Raw genomic sequence first — 18,828 nt, forward strand, 5'->3', positions numbered from 1 at the left:
TGATTCTGATGGTTAATCATGAAGGCTTTGGTTTTTCATCTGTGCTTGCAATTAAAAAAAATAATTCTGAGAGTTCATATGTGCACTAGTCCTGTTGTGTTTAGAAGGCTTGATTTTCTTTGTGTTATCCAGCACCTCCGGCTCTTACAATCTTTCTTCCTCCTCATCTGCAGAGTTCCCTGAGCCCTACATCCTATTTAGGACTCAGTGTTCCAAAGTCTCTCACTCTGCACATTGTCCAGTTATGGCTCTCTGTATTTGTTTCCAGCTAATGCAAGAGGAAGCTTCTCTGATGATGTCTGAGAAAGGTGCTGATCTATGAGCACTGCAGAATGCCATTAGGAGTCATTTTATTGCTATGTCCTTTCACAGAACAATAGAATGTAGTAGTATGTGGTTTTCTCTGAGGTCCATGTCTTATAGTCACAGGTTCTTGGCTTACTTGATAAGTGTTGGACATGGGTTCCATCTCATGGTGTGGGTCTTAAATGTAATCAAATAGTGCTTGGTTGCTACCGCAGTGTTTGAACTACTATTGCAACAGTGCATCTTGCAGGCAGGTTAGTATTGTAGATCCTTTAGCTGGGTTGGTGGTTACCTTTCTCCTCTGGTAGTACATGAATACTAGTCAGTAGGGGTGAAGGTTCTAGTTAGGCACAAAATACTTCTCCACGTTCAATGAGTTATGTATGTGTTGTCTTTAGCAATAGGGCCTTATCATCAGTTTGTGTAGAGTAACCCAATAGCAAAAGTGGTAAAAAGAATTAAAACAATTTCTTTTAGATGTCTGCTTGTTTTCTAATGAGAGCAATCAAGAAAGGGTATGGATTTGAGTAGGTGGAGAGATGGGGAGGATCTGGGAGGAGTTGGAGGAAGGGAAACTTTAATTAGAATATATTGTAGGAAAACAAATCTGTTTTCAATCAAAAAATTGTAATTCTTTTTTATTACTTTTCCAGTACAGGAATTTGAACCCAGGGCCATGTGTATGCCAGGCAAGTGCCTGACTACTGAGCTTTACCTCTGTCACTTCCCGCTCTTACTTGGAATGCTTTGCCACATGTTCTGGGTGTCTGTTTTTCAGTGTAGCCTTGAATCAGGTACAGAGATTTCCCAGGGAAGCACAATACAAACACACTCTAACCTACTCATGGACCTTTGCAGATTAGGGTGGCTCCATATTGTGAGCCATGTGGCTAAACATGATTCGATTGCCTCATTTCTGACCCAGCAGTCCAAGATGCTGCACATTGCTGGAGGCAAATGTTCAGACTCGTGCCTCTTTTTTTTTTTTTTTAGGATTAACAGAAGAGCTGAAGTTTTAGAATTTTCCATATGGCTGCTTCCCCATCACTAGCACTAACAGTGACAAAAAACTAAAACCAAACTAAACCAAATGAAACAAAGAAACAAAACCTAAAACAACAACAACAACAACAACAAAAACCACCATTTCACTTTAGCAAAAGTATGGACTCACTTAGTATTCCTTACACTCTGGAAGGCTGACTATAAAAGCTTATACTTCCTGCTGTGATTGTAGCCTCCTTGAAAGAAACGAAGCAGCAACATGAAGTTAGTTCCCGTTATCTCCACACTGACTCTAAGTCCCAATTTCTGTCGTCTTCCCTTTCTGACTATTTAATACACTTATCGTTGCTCTGCCTGGCATTCCCCTATAGGAAAGATTGAATTTAACAAATGTACACCAAGAATGATAGCTGACACTAATTCAATGAGCAGAAGGTTAAATCCAATAATAATTCCTGAGGTAATGGAGATGGGTATGGTATGCAGAGCTCTGAAGAGTCAAAGAGATTAACTTGAGACTACGCAACTCCTTTGGCCATGTAGCCACTAGAAAATGACAAAGCACTTTAAGGCAGAGTACTGCTGGAGCCTAAAGATTTATTTTTAAAAAGCGAACAAAGCATCACAGTCAAGCTGATGCAATAATTTTGCAATCCAGTGAGCTGTTAGGCTCAAGTAAAGGAAGGCATTAGCTAAATGCAATCTGGAATGAACACATTAATTGGCAAAGCTGCTATCCCTAAACGTGAATAAAGTATTGAATGATTTTTAACTCAGAGGAATGTTAGTCCATGCTAAAATCTGTAAGGACTGTATGCACAGATTTTAAAAAAATATAAATAAGTAACACTAGGGATAACAGGGTAGAGAAGGGAAGAAGAAAAGATTGAAAGTGATTAAAAAAACAAAACTGCTTGATTTAATGTATGTAGATGAACGCTGTGGACCAGTGCTTCCCATGAGACTTCATGGCGGATTGCCACTGATGGCAAGTCTCAGGAAACTAAGGAAAAACTTGCAGCTGGGCCCCTCTCTGGATCTGCCTCTAACAGCCCTTCTCAGTGGGATGGCAGGATTAGGGGTAAGGCTGATGGCATAATGGAATCTGTCCTTGCCTGGGCTGATTGCGCTCCTGATCTGAACACCAGTATTGGGGTGACAGCTGCTCTTCAACCTTCTGAGCAGCAAGTGGGAGGGCCGCATGTCAATTGCTTGTGCACATTCAGCCATCACATCTTGACTATTAAGGAGAAAGCAATTCATACTTGTGCTACTCATTCTGAAGAGTATATGAAATATTCAGTCAAAGACTTGGAGGGCTGGGAGACCCACTGTGAATTTTCCCTGACTGAGCTGAGCTCTTTTAAAATATATACACGATCAGTGAATTATGATAATTTTTGGATTGGGATGGTTGTATAAAGATATTGAACATTACATATGCAACTCACATATGTACCTCAGAGGAAGACTGTCAAGTTTTAGGAGTACTGTAGTAGTACATGATATTGAAGCTGGCTTAGATCTGTTAAAACTCAGAATGGATGCCGTGAAAGAAAGGAAATGGAGGAAAAAGAATGCTTTTCTAGGATTAAAACTTTGTAAATTCATAGAGTAAACTAAGGTATTATGTGATTAAAAATAAAATGTGTCCGTATATTACATTTTAGTGAAAAGATACTGATTAGATATATGTGTACTGATGTTCATTCTAAACACTTAAAATGTGCATAACATTGAATTTATACTATGTTCATATCAAGGAACTATTTTTGCTTAAATAATGAATCTTCTTTGCTGTTTGGTTTTTCAATTAAAGGGTACATTCTTTTATATTGTACAAAATGTTTGACAAAACACATGGAATTTGTGGAGTAAATATAGATGTAATGAGAACAACCGTAATCAATCTACCTTCTATTAGGACCTGAAATGTTACTTATATGATCGCGTTACTTTCAATTTTGTCATATTTTCTATTCCCTATGGAAACTCAGTAAACTGAATTTTATCATTTCCTTTTCTGAAATGGCTTTATCATAGCAAATAGGGTTTGCTAATCTTGCTCAATGTCTGACAATCAATGTAATTACCATATCAATGGAATAAAGAAAAATGCTTCATCAATATGTGTAGAAAAATTCAACATTGATTTATAACTTTAAAAATCTTCAAGCAAACTAGGAATAATAGAAAGGGGCTTTCGAAGTCTTATAAAAAGCATGCATATGAAACCTACTGGTTCTCTATCACAGTTACTGATGACTGATGATGGGCTGAATGCTCCCTATGACAAGTCAGGGATGTCTGCTTTCCTATTCATCACACCAGACATCCAAGACAGAATAATATGACAATTAAAAGAAATAAGAAGAATACAGATTGAAATGGAAGAATGAAATTATTTGTATCCATGGACAAGATTGTAGAGATTTTTTTCAAATCCAAAAATATATATTTAAAAACCTAGGAGATATTTTAGATATTGCTTTGTTCAATTTTCTGGTATTTTTGGTTAGTTTTTGTATACATGACTTGTCTATTGGTGAGAGTGGGATATTCGAGACACCTTCTGTCATTGTGTTGGGGTTAATCTGTGGTTTTATATTGGATAGCATTTTTGAAATGAAATTTGGTGCACCTGTGTTTGGTGCATAATATTTAGACTTCTAGTATCCTTTTGGTGTATTATACTTCTGATGACCAAGAATTGACTTTCCTCATCCATCTTGACTAGTTTGGTTTGAAGTGTATTTTGTCAGATAGTACAAAAGCTATACCTACTTGTTTCCTACTAGTGCATTTGTGTAGAATATCCTCTTCAACACTCTTCTCCCTTTTAAAAGGAGGTATCTATTGTTGATGGTGAGGTTCCTTGGGAGCAGGATAAAGATGGATCCTTTATTCTGATCTAATTTTCTAGGCTGTGTCTTTTTATGGAGGGATTGAAATCATTAATATTTATGGTCATTATTATAAGATATATGTTATTAATTCTTGGCATTTTATTGATTTTATGGCATTTTCTTAGGCTTCTATTGATTGACTATTTCAGTATTGTTTAATTATTACCTGTGACCTCTTAGATGTGTTTGTCCTTCTTTTCATGCTGAAGTATTCCTTCTAGCATCATCTAGCATCATCTATAGATCTGACTTGGTCATTAGTTCATCTAATTTGTGTTTATTTTGGAAGGTTTTTGTTTTCCCTTCATTTTAATAGATAGTTTTAATAGGTATAATAGTCTTGATTGACAACTGTGATCTTTCAGAACTTGTAGTAGATCTTTCCAGACCCTCCTGGCTTTGAAACTTTCTGTCAAATAATAATATTATTATTATGGATCTGCTTTTTAAAGTGACTTGTGCTTTGTCTCTTTAAGATCTCAATGTCCTTTCTTTCTTCTGTGTTTTTTAGTATTTTGAGAACAATATGTTATGGGGAATTTCTTTTCTGGTTATATCTATTTGGAGTTCTGTAGGACCTGGATGGGTATTTATTTTTTGAGGTGTGGAGAATTTTTTTCTATGATTTCACTGAAAATATATTCCATTGGTATAGTATTTTTTCTTCTATGTCCATTATCCAATAGTTAAGTCTTTCATGGTGTCTTAAAACTCTCCTATGTTCTTTTCATGGATTTAGGAGCTTTTGAGGCTCTTTTCCTTTTGTTGGTGTCTTATCTAGCCTTGATGTGATGGTTTTGCTTTATATTATTATTTATTTTGTCGAGTTTGGTTGCTATCTCTTAGAAACCTGTTTTTTTCTAATGAGACAGAAAGGGAGTATGTTAGGATAAAGGTAAGGGGAAGAACTTGAAGGACTGGAGGAAGAGGAAACTGTAATCAGGATATATTGTATGAAAAGAGAATCTATTTTCAATAAAAGGAAAAAACAAAAAAATCACTGACATTATTGAATTATTGAATTTTTTCTCCTTGTCTTCCAACCCTGATACTTTGTTTTCCATGTCATCCATTCTATTTCTGAGGCTTTTCACTGAAGTTTTTACTTGGCTTATTGAGTTTTTCATGTCCCGTAACTTTCTAATTTTTTTTCAATAATTCTGACTTCTTACTGAACTCTGTTTTGTATCTTATATTGACTTCCCTTTTACATTCATCTCTGTTTTTATTTTCCTTGAGTTGTTTGAACACAGTTATAATAATTCTTTTAAATTCTTTGTCTGGAAGTACTTCACAATCATTCTCATTGGAATCTATTATTGTGCATTAGTAAGTTTTAGAGAAGACAGTTGTGTTGGGATTTCAAGTTGTTTCTGCTTTTGGACTGGGATTTTCACATATGGAGTTAGACTGGTGAGGAGGGGTGGGAAATGGCCTGGGGACTCCTTACTACTTGTTAGGCCAGAAGGTAAGGGATCTTTATAAGTAGACATTGGCCTTTAGGGCCCAGGAACTTTTACCTTTTGGCACCAGGGTCTGGCCACACTAGGTAAATTTGGACTGCATGGTCGAGATTAGGAGACCCTATAACTGTCCACACTGGGAAATGAGTGGACCAGAAAAATTTGGACCAAGCAGTAGGGGCCTGAGCCACCCTTATAGGTTAGGTAGGGGCATGAACTGAGAGGATTCAGATGAAGAAATATGAGCTAAGTAAGTGCTTGGGGCTTGGGGGCCGGCTTCCTCCCTCTTTTCTCCTCTCTCTCTCTCTCTCTCTCTCTCTCTCTCTCTCTCTCTCTCTCTCTCTCTCTCTCTTTCCTTTTTCCAGTTCAAGACTCCTGCCCATGGGATAGTATTGCTCACATTCAACATAGGTTTTAATTAAACATCTTTGGAAAAGCCCTCACAGATATACCCAAAGATACTCTCAAGTGATTCTAAATCCGGTCAGGTGAACAAGGATAAGTTACTTCTATTTGAGTAGCATTCAATCTCTGCTCCCAAATGCCTCATGTTTATTTCATAATTGAAAAAATGCACTTATTCAATCTGTAAAAGTCCTCCAAATCTCAACAGTTCTAACATTGTTCAAAAACCCAATTTCAAAGACCTAAGGCTATCTCAAAATTATGGGTTCCTGTTAAATTAAACAACAATAAATAAATTAATAAATAAATAAAAACATACTTCTAATATACAAAGGCACAGAATTAACATTCTCATTTCAAAAGGGTGAAATGTGGAGACAGCAAAAAATAATTAGACTGAACTAAGACGGAAGCCCAGCAAGCCAAACACTCAACCCTACAGGGTCATAGGCACCACGTAGGCATACAGTGGCCTCTTTTGTGTTACAATGGATTTGGGCAGTGCCCTGCCTCCAGCTCTGTCAACCAGCCTCTCCTTCCGGACCATCTCCACTAGTGCCTGAAATTTTTCTCTGTCAGCTATCCCGTGGTCTTGGCATCTGTAACATTCTGGAGTCTCCTTTGCAGCGTTACCTTCACAGCTTTGTGCAGTGGCCACGCAGAGGCTGCTAGTGTTGCCCTTTCTCCACTTTCTCGTTGACACCATAGAATAAGCTACTCTCATCATCATGCACTCTTTTAATCTGAGCTGTGAGTCAAGATAAAGCCTAATTCCTTTGAGTTATATATATATATATATATATATATATATATATATATATATATATATATATATTTATAATTTTTTGAGAATTTTATACAGTTGTGATAGTGTTCACGCCTTACTCCTCTCAAATTTAGGGTTATCTTACTAGGGGAACTACCTTTAGAGAAAACTGATTCTCCCTCTCACAGGCACCTTCCATTGCCTGTTGCTCCTCAGCTAGGGCTGGGGCTTCACAACCATTTCCCAACTCCATGCTGGGACTTTATCTGCATTGATGTTATTTTATTTCCAGGTCTCTAGTCACAGAGATGAGAAAAGCAACTACTATGCACACAGATGAATGAAGATTTAAAAGTAGAGCAGTTTTTTTTTTTAATCAGAAATAGTTCCAAACAGAAGTCAATGGAAGAACACCTACAGTACTGATGAAAAACAATGTGAGCCCAGAAATCTATTATCAATGAAAAGATCTTGTGTACAATACAGACTGTTTTAGACAAATAAAAGTTGAAAAAATAATTGTTAGTCAACTTCTTTTCAAAAAATATTAAAGGAAGCCAGGTGTGAATCTCTGAGTTTGAGGCCAGCCTGGTCTACAAAGCTGGTTCCAGAACAGCCAGAGCGACACAGAGAAATACTGTCTCAAAAACCCAAACCAAATTAAAGAAGAAAACATAAAAAAATGTTAAAGGAAGTTCTACAATTAAAAGAAATATGACACCAGAGGGAAATGTAGATCTACTCAAAGAAATGAATACTACTACCCCCATCAGGTAGGTCTTCCCTCCTTGCCTAAACTTCCCTAGAAATGTCCTCCACAGCACACCCGGAAGTACATCTTCTCTGTGATAATTCTAGGCAAGCCAACAATGAAAATCAACCATCTCAATTTGTAACACACTGCCCACCTCCCCACTGGCTTTGTTCAAATCTTTCTGGTCATCTTGATAAGATCTTTTTAAATCTGAATATTGTTTAGCTTGAGAGTGACTTGGGAGTTATTTTTGCTTTGTGTTTTAAGTTTCTTGAACCTGGGGGTTTCTATATTCCGGTAAGTTTAGAATTCCTATGGTTACCATTTCTCACATTGTCTTCTTCCCTTCCCTTTTTTTTTCATTTTCCCCTTTTGATATTGAAATCCCCCACACTGGACCATTTTAAAATGCTGTACCACATCTCTTAGTCTCCTATGTTCCCTCCTTTTCCCTTCTTTCTTTGATTTTTTTTGATTCAGCTTTTGAAATTTCCATTGGATTTTATTTATTCGATTGTTTCCTCAACTTGGGTCTGTTGATGAGCCTCTCAAAGACTGTCCTCATCTTGACCATTGTCATTTTTATTTATGTCTGTTCAATTTGATATTTTCCCTTATAGTTTTCATTTATCTCTAGACTCTTTCCATTTTTCATACAAATTGCCTACATTTTCCACTTTAAAATATTAATCATAGTTTTATTACATTTCTTCTCTGATATTTCAAGCTTCATGTATATTTGAATCTGGTACTATTAACTGCTTTTATTCTTGACATTGTATTTCCTACCCTCTACCTTCTTTATGAGTCTTACAGTTTTGCTTACTGGAAACCTGTACACATTTATTGTGCTTTTAATTATATAAATGCTTTTAAATGTACATGACTTTTGCTTTTTACTAGGTTGAATCACTTTGTTCAAGAGCTGATCTAAGTTAATGTTTTCTTCTAGCTATAATCAATCTCCCCTATGCCCTACAAGTCTCAAATTCCTGTAATGATGCTTTTTATTTGTATCAAGGGTTGAGTTGTTGGAAAGATATTGTCAATGTGTTTGCTTCGCACTTAGTTTTGACGTTGCTTGTAAAAATCTCTTTATATCATGTAACTTATCGTCCAACACCTGGCCACAGGTTCAATTTCACCTGGTGTTTGCTTTCCTGCTTAAAGGGGTTACAAACTATAACAACTCTCTATTGTATGTCTACAATTCATTGATCAGATTTCAGCTCATTGGGATATTTCTCACTCTAGAATTTTTCCTCACTTTTTGGAAACCTATCAATATCATATGATTAATTCAGAATCCAGTTGTTTGGTACCATGTAGATCTTTTGAATATTTAACCTATCCCAATGTTCAGAGATCTTAATAATATATTTTGTAATATTTCCATACTCACTCACAAAGGTACACATGCATTCCTCTATACATACATAGTATTAGCCTTTTAGGAATTTAAAACAATTCATACCCCCACTTATAAATATAAAGACTATTCCCAATTACTGGGCACTTCACATTATGAAGTATATAGTGAGTATCATTGTGTTGATTCCCTATAAACTTGTATCAACATATAATTCAAGATTTATTTCTAAAAGAGGAATTGCTAGACTAAAAGCATCTTTTTAGGTTTTGGTACCCTTTTCAAACACACACACACACACACACACACACACACACACACACACACGATTTATTCATTCGCTTTTATGCATATGGATATTTTGTCCACCTGTATGTATGTGTACCACATGCATCCACCTACCCACAGAGGTCAGAAGAGGGAGTTGGATCCCCTAGAACTGGAGTTATGGATGTGTTTGTGAGTTAACATGTGGGTGCTGGGAACTAAACCTGGGTCCTCTGCAAATACTCTTAACCACTTAGACACCTCTTCAGTCCTGCCTTTGATTTTAATAGAATCTTGGCTACATGGAGCATTTCCTAAGAAGACAAGTACTGTTGATGGTTCAGCACAATGGTCTTAGTCTTGACTCTGCCATGTATTTTATGTCTGATTTTAGATATGTTTATTAATCTACCTGGTTAGTTATTTGGTTCATTTTATGCATAAACTGAAGATGTTGAGGGATATTAAATTTTTTTCTGAGGATGGTAAAGTGGGTCTGATATGTGGTGCTTTGTAATTCTGTTCCTGGTTCCACTGAGACCAACTATTCTTTCATCTTTTTATGTATGTTACAGGTATTGGACATGGATTGTCTTCTAGATCTGAAGTTTAGTCACTTATTATTCCATTCATTCTTTGAATTGCCTGAATTTGTAACATTTGAGTTCTAAGTATGATTCCTAGATTTGATTCCCTAATACATCCAATATAGCATAACTGCAGCTATTTAGACTAAAGCCAAACAAAAGGAGGCCCAATGCTGCTTCCTTTAATCTCTCCTGGTTTTACTTTTCTTTCAATTAACAATGCTTCAGTTTCAATTACAGATTTTTTCCCAGAGAAATGGTAAAAACATTTGGCAGTTCACTATTAATTATTCTGAATTTAAATAACTAAGACCATTTCTTTTTTTTTTTCTTTATTAAGAAATTTTCTACTCACTCCACATACTATCCACAGATCCCCCCTCCTCCCACCCCCCAGCCCTCTTTTTCAAGCCATCCCGCATCCCCACATCCCCCAAATTGAAGTCTCCCATGGGGAGTCAGCAGAGCCCAGCACACTGAGCCTAGGCAGGTCCAAGGACGTTTCCACTGCACCAAGGCTGTGCAAGGCGTCACACCACAGGCACCGGGTTCCAGAAGCCTGCCCATAGACCAGGGACAGATCCTGATCCACCTGCCTTGGTGCCCCCCAAGTACGAGCCAAACAACAGTTTTCCGTGTCCAGAGGGCCTAGTCTAGTCCCGTGGGGGCTCCACAGCCACCAGTCCACAGTTCACGGGCTTCCACTAGTGTGGCTGCTAAGACCATTTCTCATGTGTCGTCTTTCATTTGGCCTTGGAAAGTGTGTCGATAACCAGTGTACCGGTTATATTCTGAGGACTGTTTCTATTTTTATCCTGTCAATTTCCAAGCCCAACACTCTCTTGTATACTCAGTATTAAACACTATAGTCATATATATTTTGTCTGAACACTACTCCTACCTTAAAAAGTTCTTTTACACTTCTGTGAGAAACTCTAATTAACTCAGGTACAAGAACGAGACTGTTAGTTTAATCAGACTTTCTCAAAATAGCCACTGAGGCAAACTGACTCATTCTCCCATGTGTCTGATTATCTCTCTTGGAAATTTTGAAATTCACTCAATTTGCATCTATGTTAAGAATTTCTGCACCTCTAAAGTTCTACTCTCCCCACTACCAACATGTAACCTTCCTCCACCAGAAAATGATTTTCTGTTAACTAGGGATAAAATGCTCTCTTTTATCATTGCAGGTAAAGTACTTGTGTTTTATCTGTAATGGGAAAACAATGAAACTTTATCAAAATAGTTTTGAGTAAGGCTAAGTTTGGGATAATTTTTCCAGCACTAAGCTGAAGTTGGAATATAATAACTTTGAAAATAAATTTACTGGGAAATAAACATAACTCACATTTCAGAATATAAACACATTTGAATATAGGCACAGACTCCCCATCCCTAGTTGTGAAAAGACTTTACTATAAATTCTTCCATCTTACGTGGAAATATCTGTTAAAGCAACAGAATGTATTTTGGACTCTTTTCCCATATTTCTATAATGTAATGTGAGTTCCATTGATATACAATCCATCGCTCCACTATGTCTTCTTCACTAGCAAAGCCATCCAGTAACTTACATGAGTAGATGCTATGGTACATCCCTAAGGTCCCCCTTTAGACTGATCCCCAGATATGCCCAGTTTGTTGGCAATGTCAGTGGGTTATGGGTCTCAAATGAATCCTTTCTGAAAATAACTCTTCACTGAGTCATTGCAACCAGACTCATCTGCTCTTCTTTCATTTCTGTTGCTGTGATAAAATGCTCCAACAAAAACAACTTTGGAGAGAAACAAATTTATCTCTGCTTCTAAGTCTAGTGTATTGCTCATCACAGCAGAGAGGGTACAGCGCAGGACCCTGCAACAGCCAGCGATAATGTCTCTCTAATCAAGGGCAGAGAGACATGAATGCACACATGCTTAGCACTTAGTGAGCTTTCTGTACTCTTTCATAACCAGGGAATGGTGCTGCCTACTTTCAGTCTGGGTCTTCCCATGTCAGTTACTATAGCCAGGATCATCTCCCCAAGACAGGCCAACCTGATCTAGACAGTCCCTTCTTGTGACTCTCTTCCCAGGTGATTCTAAATTGTGGGTACTTGAGTCATAAGATATGGAGAAGTCAAGCTGGTATCAAGCTATAAGTTTCATTCTCATGGGCTAACTTTCATAATGCTGGAAGTTTTGATTCACACTTCTGGGGGGAGAAAAATAATCGCCAGTCTTTCCCAGCTGTGAATGCTCTTAAGCTCATGATGACTGGATGACTGGCCAAGATATGCCAACTGATGCAGCAGTGATACAAACCTTAGGAAAATAACCTGCCACTTTTTGATTAAATTTAAGACCAACTTTACAAGATAGATCTTGCTATGTCTGTCATAAGCTGTAGGGGAGAACTTAATACTGTTATTCTGTTAAGTGGACATAGTATTAAACTGCACCCCTAAGTACTATCTTCATACTAATAGATGAGCCTGTCCCTCAAAGCCCTCACCAGACATTCATATTCTTCAGCAGATAGCTATTAATTCAGAGGCCCACAGTCAACATGCAGAGAATAAGAAGCTCAGGAATGCTTCTCCTAAATGGGGCATTTATACCGATCTCCTCCCAAAGCCCTGCAATCACCATGGAAGAAAGAACAGAGAGAGTATAAGGACCAGAGGTAGTAGATGAATGTAACAACACAGTGTTTTCTACATAATAAGGGACTGTTGCACACATGACCTCCTAGTGGCTGTGACTGCATATGAGATACCTGTACAAGATCAAGCTGGACAAAAAGCATGGATAGGAAGAGTGTTGTGAAGTCCCACCCTTACCTGAGAAGACATTGGCAGTTAGTGGCTGCTGGAACTGGAAGAGACAGTTTTCTTCAGGGATGTGGCCCTTGAGAGTTTACCTATCTTTTGTTAGATGGCTCTACACCCTTACATATACTGACAGTCCTAAGCGAACATAGTGTTAATTTTTTTTGGAAGGTTCTACATTTTATTACTGGACAAACTACTCCCCCAACTTAAAACACGACCAAGTCTTCAGGTTAAAATGTTGAACTCCTTGTTGTAGGATTGCTTGATGACCCACAATTCAGTATAAACTCTGTCTTACCATTGTGTGAATCCTTACAGACCCCGCTTTGTTTTCCTCCAGTGTTGTACCATATTTTGTTACCAGTTTTCATCCGAATCCACTGAGAAATAGGACGATTTTGCTTTTGTTTCTTGGCCAGGAATCGCTTGATTCTGAAAGTCTTGTGAGAAGACATGGCGAGAAGCCAAGTCAGGAGTCCACTGCACAATGGAGGAGGGTGCTTTTTGTTTTTTTAAAGCACATAAACTTGGGAGCAAAAAGTAGTGAGGAGATGGGGAAGGAACTGGAGTATAGGGGATGGGGGATGCAGAGTGAATTTGGTAATTTGTTTTTTAAAAACATTAACATTTAAAAATAAAAATAAATCTTTAAAAAAGTAAAAACAACTCTAGCCGTCACTCCCCCCATTTTAGGGGACAATGTCAGCTGTGACCTACTCTATTGGAAATATTAATATCTGTTTCTCTCCTCTTCATTTGAGAAGAGTCTGTGAATCAGCCTGGTTCAAGGCTCACTGTAGGATGGTCTGAGGACTTGATTGTGACATCACTGCAGGTCAGCTTCTCCTGCCCAACCATCCACATAATTTTATCATGGGCATTGTTCCAGAGGACACAGTTCTTATGTTTAACAATAGTCTTCATTCCTCTCCCCAACATTATACTGTTTTACTCTTAATGAAAGAGAAATATTGCTACTATGTAAATAAATCTTACTATTTGAGAGATTTTGCTAAGAACTTCTGATTCATTCAGTCATTCAAATTCCAAAACAGTATAAAGTAAGGCTAGCCATGATGGTGCACACCTTTAATCCCAGTACTCAGGAGGCAAGAGGCAGGCTGATGTCTATGAGCTAAAAGCCAATCTGGTCTACATAGCCAGTTACAGGCCAGCTAAGGCTACATGGTGAAACTATGTCTGGAAACAAAACAAAACAACAACAATAGCAACAACAAAAACCCGTATACGATGAAAATTACTGTAGATGGAAGTCTTTGTCCCACCAGCAGCTTCCAAATAAACACACAGAGGTTTAATATTAACTATAAATGCTTGACCAATAGCTCAGGCTTATTAATAAATAGCTCTTACATTTTAAGTTAACCCATATTCCTTGTTTACACTCTGCCACATTGCAGTACCTTTATTAATGTGGTACATTCATCTTCTGTTCCCTCTGCATCTGGCTGATGACTCCAGATTCCACCCTTCTTCCTCCCATCATTCTCAGTTTGGCCCTCCCACCTAACTTTATCCTGTACAGCTATTGGCCAGTCAGCTTCTTTATTAACCAATGACAGCAATGCATATTCACAGTGTACAGAAGGATTATTCCACAGCAAATTACTATTATTATTTATTATTTTTTATATTTTATATATGTATATTTATTTTCATATATTATATTTTATATATTATTATTATTGTTTTTTAAGTGAACATGTTTCTCCTAAAAGAATTATATCAATTGTACAGGTATATAGCAATGAGACAGCAAAGATAGGTTTTGAAAAATATCTGCCACAGAGCAGGCATTATGCCTTCAGTTACTCAGCAACTCTACCTCCCACTTCTCCAAAACACAGATTGAATAGCTGAAAAGGATTGTTTGGAAGGAGAACAATTAAAGTTTTGTGGCTTTGCAAATCAATGAAATATTTAGAAAATTAGATTTTACTCCATATTTACATTCCAAAGAGACTTCTTTTGTAAAACCTATCTCTCATTTTAAAGTTATACACATTCAATGCCACACCTACATGTTAGATATGACCCATTAGCTTTGGAGAAAATGAAATTTTTTTATAATTAATTATATGCAAAACCATCTGTGCCTATTCGTTAATGAGATGATTTTTCTTGGAATCAACAATATTACAGTGAAATTGTGTGTCATTAATTTGTTAAATGTTTATAACTATTGTAGATATTAACTGGAATTCTATCTCTTATGCATAGAAATGTGGAAAGCCAGATTCTTTTATAGTTTAAGTGTGTTTCAAACATAATTGGAAAAGCTACAGACTGATCATATCTACTGAGAAGAAATGAATTGTTAACTTTTTAAGTAATTCAACTTAAAATATTTTCTTCATTAAGTACAAATAAATCCAGTTTACCTTAGAAAATTTTTAAGGTAGACAACCCTGATATTAGTTTTCTTTTTTGATATAAAACAAACAACTTTGGTATCTATTTATATGCTTATATAATGTTGCTGAGTTTTCATAATTCTTGTTTCCTTATTGTGATTATAAAATAGCTAATGTGGAGTCATTAATTTCATTTTTTTCAGACACATAAACTGGACATTGGGCTAAGATGAGCTACAAGTTCATCAGATCAAGTTCTTTTCTCACTGACATGAACATGCAAAGGTCCTCTTTTCTTGGTTGTGTCCTTTCTTATTGCCACATTTCAGAGATATAATACTTTTCTTTCCCTTTCTCCAGAATATTTCCTGAAAAAGAAATATGGTTGACAAATTTATTTTCAAAGCGTTTAAGCACTACACCTGTATCCTTTCACTTGGAATCTTTTTACCCATGCAAGGTTGTCAATGCAATTACAGGTCCCCAGAAATCCTTCTCATTGGGACATTCACTGTCATGGCCACAGATAAGAAGTTTCAGGATCATTACCCAGTATCCCTCCAATTATGCATTGGAGAAAAACCTCTCTCAGATTCTATAATGCTGAAAGTTGTTCTTTTCTTTTTGTTATCTTTATTGATTTTTTTTCAAATGCAGTTGTTTATCAATGACTCTATCTTACTCCTCACTGCATCTTTCTCTATATCATATCCTTTAGCAGCTTCTAGAGTTTGAATGCTGCCATGAGAGGCAGTATAGCACAGCAGTTAAAAGCATCTAGAGAGAAGTGAATTTGAGTCCTACCTCCTATGTTTATTAATTCTGTGACTTTGAGAAACTATTCGTCTCATACGGGTCAAGTGAGTTTGTCCTGCCTACCTCAGAGAGAAAAAGTATGCAAAGTGCTTAACCACGGAGCTCCTAGCTTTTTTATTTTAATGCAAGTTAAACTCCTCATTAAACTGCTACAAGAGTGGCCATTTGGCTGCTTCCTACCTCCAGGCTAGAGATATTGATAGGGAAGATTATTTGGGAGCAGAGCAGATGGAAAGAAGCAGATGTATCAAAGATGAGGTTTAAAGTAGGGATTTACCAGAGAGAGCGTTAGCTGAGAGATTAGGGCAGGATGAGGAAGGAAGGTTGTACTAACATAACTGAAGTCTGAACCCCATGAACATAATAGAGGCTATTGTTTACTGAGATGGAGAACACTACAAGATTCTGGCACAGATTATAAATTACACTTGGGGCATGTGGCATACTACATTTTCCCCATGCATTTGTCTAGATCAGCAGATCTCAACCTGTGAGTCATGAATCCTTTTGAAGGTCGAATATCAGATATCTTGCATATGAGATATTTACATTATGATTAATAACAGTAGCAAAATTACAGTTATGAAGTAGCCACAAAATAATTTTATGGTTGAGAGTTGCCATAACATAAGGAATTGTATTAAGTGGTCACAGAATTAGGAAGGTTGAGAACCACTGCTCTAGATGAATTAACCAGGCAGTTAATTTACCAGTAGTTTGTAGCATCAAGTAAACAAGTAGAAAAATAAACCCTGAGAAATATTTTGAGAAATACACACACACACACACACACACACACACACACACACACTCAAACCACCATCATTACTACCACCACAACTGAAAACAGAAGTCAGAGTTGATAAGCATATTTGGAACATAAGTGTAAAGATTAACACTACAATTAGGTTTAGAAATATGAACAGGTACTTCAGAGTATATGCACACAATATTGGTTGCCCTAAAAATGAAACCAAGAAACCCCACATAAATGTTAAAAAATAATTAAAGATATGCTAGAAGAAAATTTTTCTGAAAAAAAGCAACCTTACAGAAAAGGAAGAAGTTAATCTGTGTTGCCGATAATATGGTGTTATACATTGGAAAACTAAACTACTAGTGCTGAAAAATGAATTCACTAGAGCAGCATGATACAAAATCAAAATACAAAACCCAGTAGCTCCTCTATACACCAACAGAGAATTTATTGAGAAACAAATCATGAAACCAACCTCATTCACCTTAGCCACACAGAAAAATACACAGAATAAGTATAACTAAGAGAGTGAAAGATTCCTGAAATGAAAAGTATAAAACAAAAAAGAAAAGTGAGACACTTGAGAGAGGAAAGATTTCCTATGTTCATGGTTTAGAAGAATTAATATTGTCAAGTGTCTAGACTATCCAAAATGGTCTAAGATATAATACAATCATCATTAAAATGACACTTTTCACACACACACACACACACACACACACACACACACACACACACACACACCCTAAAATTCATGTAGGAGCAAAACCAATCCTAAACTGCTAAAGCAATCCAGAACAAAATAAAGTAACACTTCATTTCTCACAAGACCTGACTTCAACTCATAATACAGAGCTGTGGTAACAAAACCAGCATGGGACCAGAATAAAACCAGACATACAGACCAGTGCAACAGAATAGTCAGCCCACCATTAAACCCCACACATCTAAAGTCATTTGATTCTTGATGAAGGTACCAAAAACACAGACAAAGGTACCAAAACCACAAAGGCACCAAAAACACAGACAAAGAAAAACAGAGACTACCTTCTTAGCAAGTGATGCTGGGAAAACTGGATACACATGTGCAGACCTCAAAACATGGTGCCCTCTTTATGCAAAAAGTGGTTCAAAATGAATCAAGAAGCTTTCTGTAAGATCTGAAACTCTGACTCTATTAGGAACACTTCAGAATATTGGCAGTAGTAATGATATTTTTGAACCAGACTTAAGCACAGGGAAAAATGGGATTCCCAAAGGAAACAGCAGAGTGATATGACAGCCTGTAGAATGGCAAAAATGATTTATCAGCTCTTTGAAAGAGCATCATTATGTAAAAGTGAAATATACCTAGGACTGTGACATGACTCATCAGGTAAAGCTGTTTGCTGCCAAGGCTGACAACCTGAGTTCAACCCCTGGGACATACATGGTGGAAGGAGAGAACTGATTTTGGCAAATTGCTCTCTGATTGACACATACATGCACCACTACATGTTTATGAGCACATTCTCTCTCTCTCTCTCTCTCTCTCTCTCTCTCTCTCTCTCTCTCTCTCTCTCTCACACACACACACACACACGCACTAAATGTTTTAAAAGAAAAAGAAAGTTACAATAAATAGTAAATAATAATAAATATAAAAATGAAAACTGAAAGAATCACAATAAAACAATCCAAGTAAGAAATGAGGAAATGATTGGAATAGATACTTCCTAAAAGAAGAATAAATGCTAAGTAAATAAATGAAAAACAAGTAATATCATTAATTATTGTTGAAATGCAAATCAAACTTCAGTGAGATGTCATTCTATACAAGTCAGCAAGTCAGAATGTCTGTTTTCAAAAAACAAAACAAACCAAAATGATGGCAAGAATGTGCTGAAAAAAGAACACATATATTACTGGTGAGAATTTGAAATTATTATAGCCATTATGGAAAACAGTGTGGCAGTTCCTCAAAAGTCTAAAAAATAAACTTATGCATAAATACATATATATATATGTGTATCTACATATATATCACTTCTGAGTATAAATCCAAAGGAATGAAGTTATTGTACAAAAAATATACTTACATACACAAGCTTATTTTGGCATTATTTACATAGCTAAGATGTGGAACCAGCCTAGATGTCCATCAAGAAACAAATGGATAAAGCAAGTACACACACACACACACACACACACACACACACACACACACACCATGAAGTGTGACTAGCTATAAAGAATAA

At 36.7% G+C, this 18,828-nt stretch overlaps 1 pseudogene; it reads right to left on the minus strand.

Annotated features, from left to right (window-relative positions):
• Positions 1-12,955: 12,955 nt before the first annotated feature.
• LOC131905024 (large ribosomal subunit protein eL39-like) lies at positions 12,956-13,098 on the minus strand (annotated as a pseudogene).
• Between the last annotated feature and the right edge of the window lie 5,730 nt (positions 13,099-18,828).

Source organism: Peromyscus eremicus, chromosome 2 (assembly GCF_949786415.1).
Source record: "Peromyscus eremicus chromosome 2, PerEre_H2_v1, whole genome shotgun sequence".
Taxonomy (NCBI): domain Eukaryota; kingdom Metazoa; phylum Chordata; class Mammalia; order Rodentia; family Cricetidae; genus Peromyscus; species Peromyscus eremicus.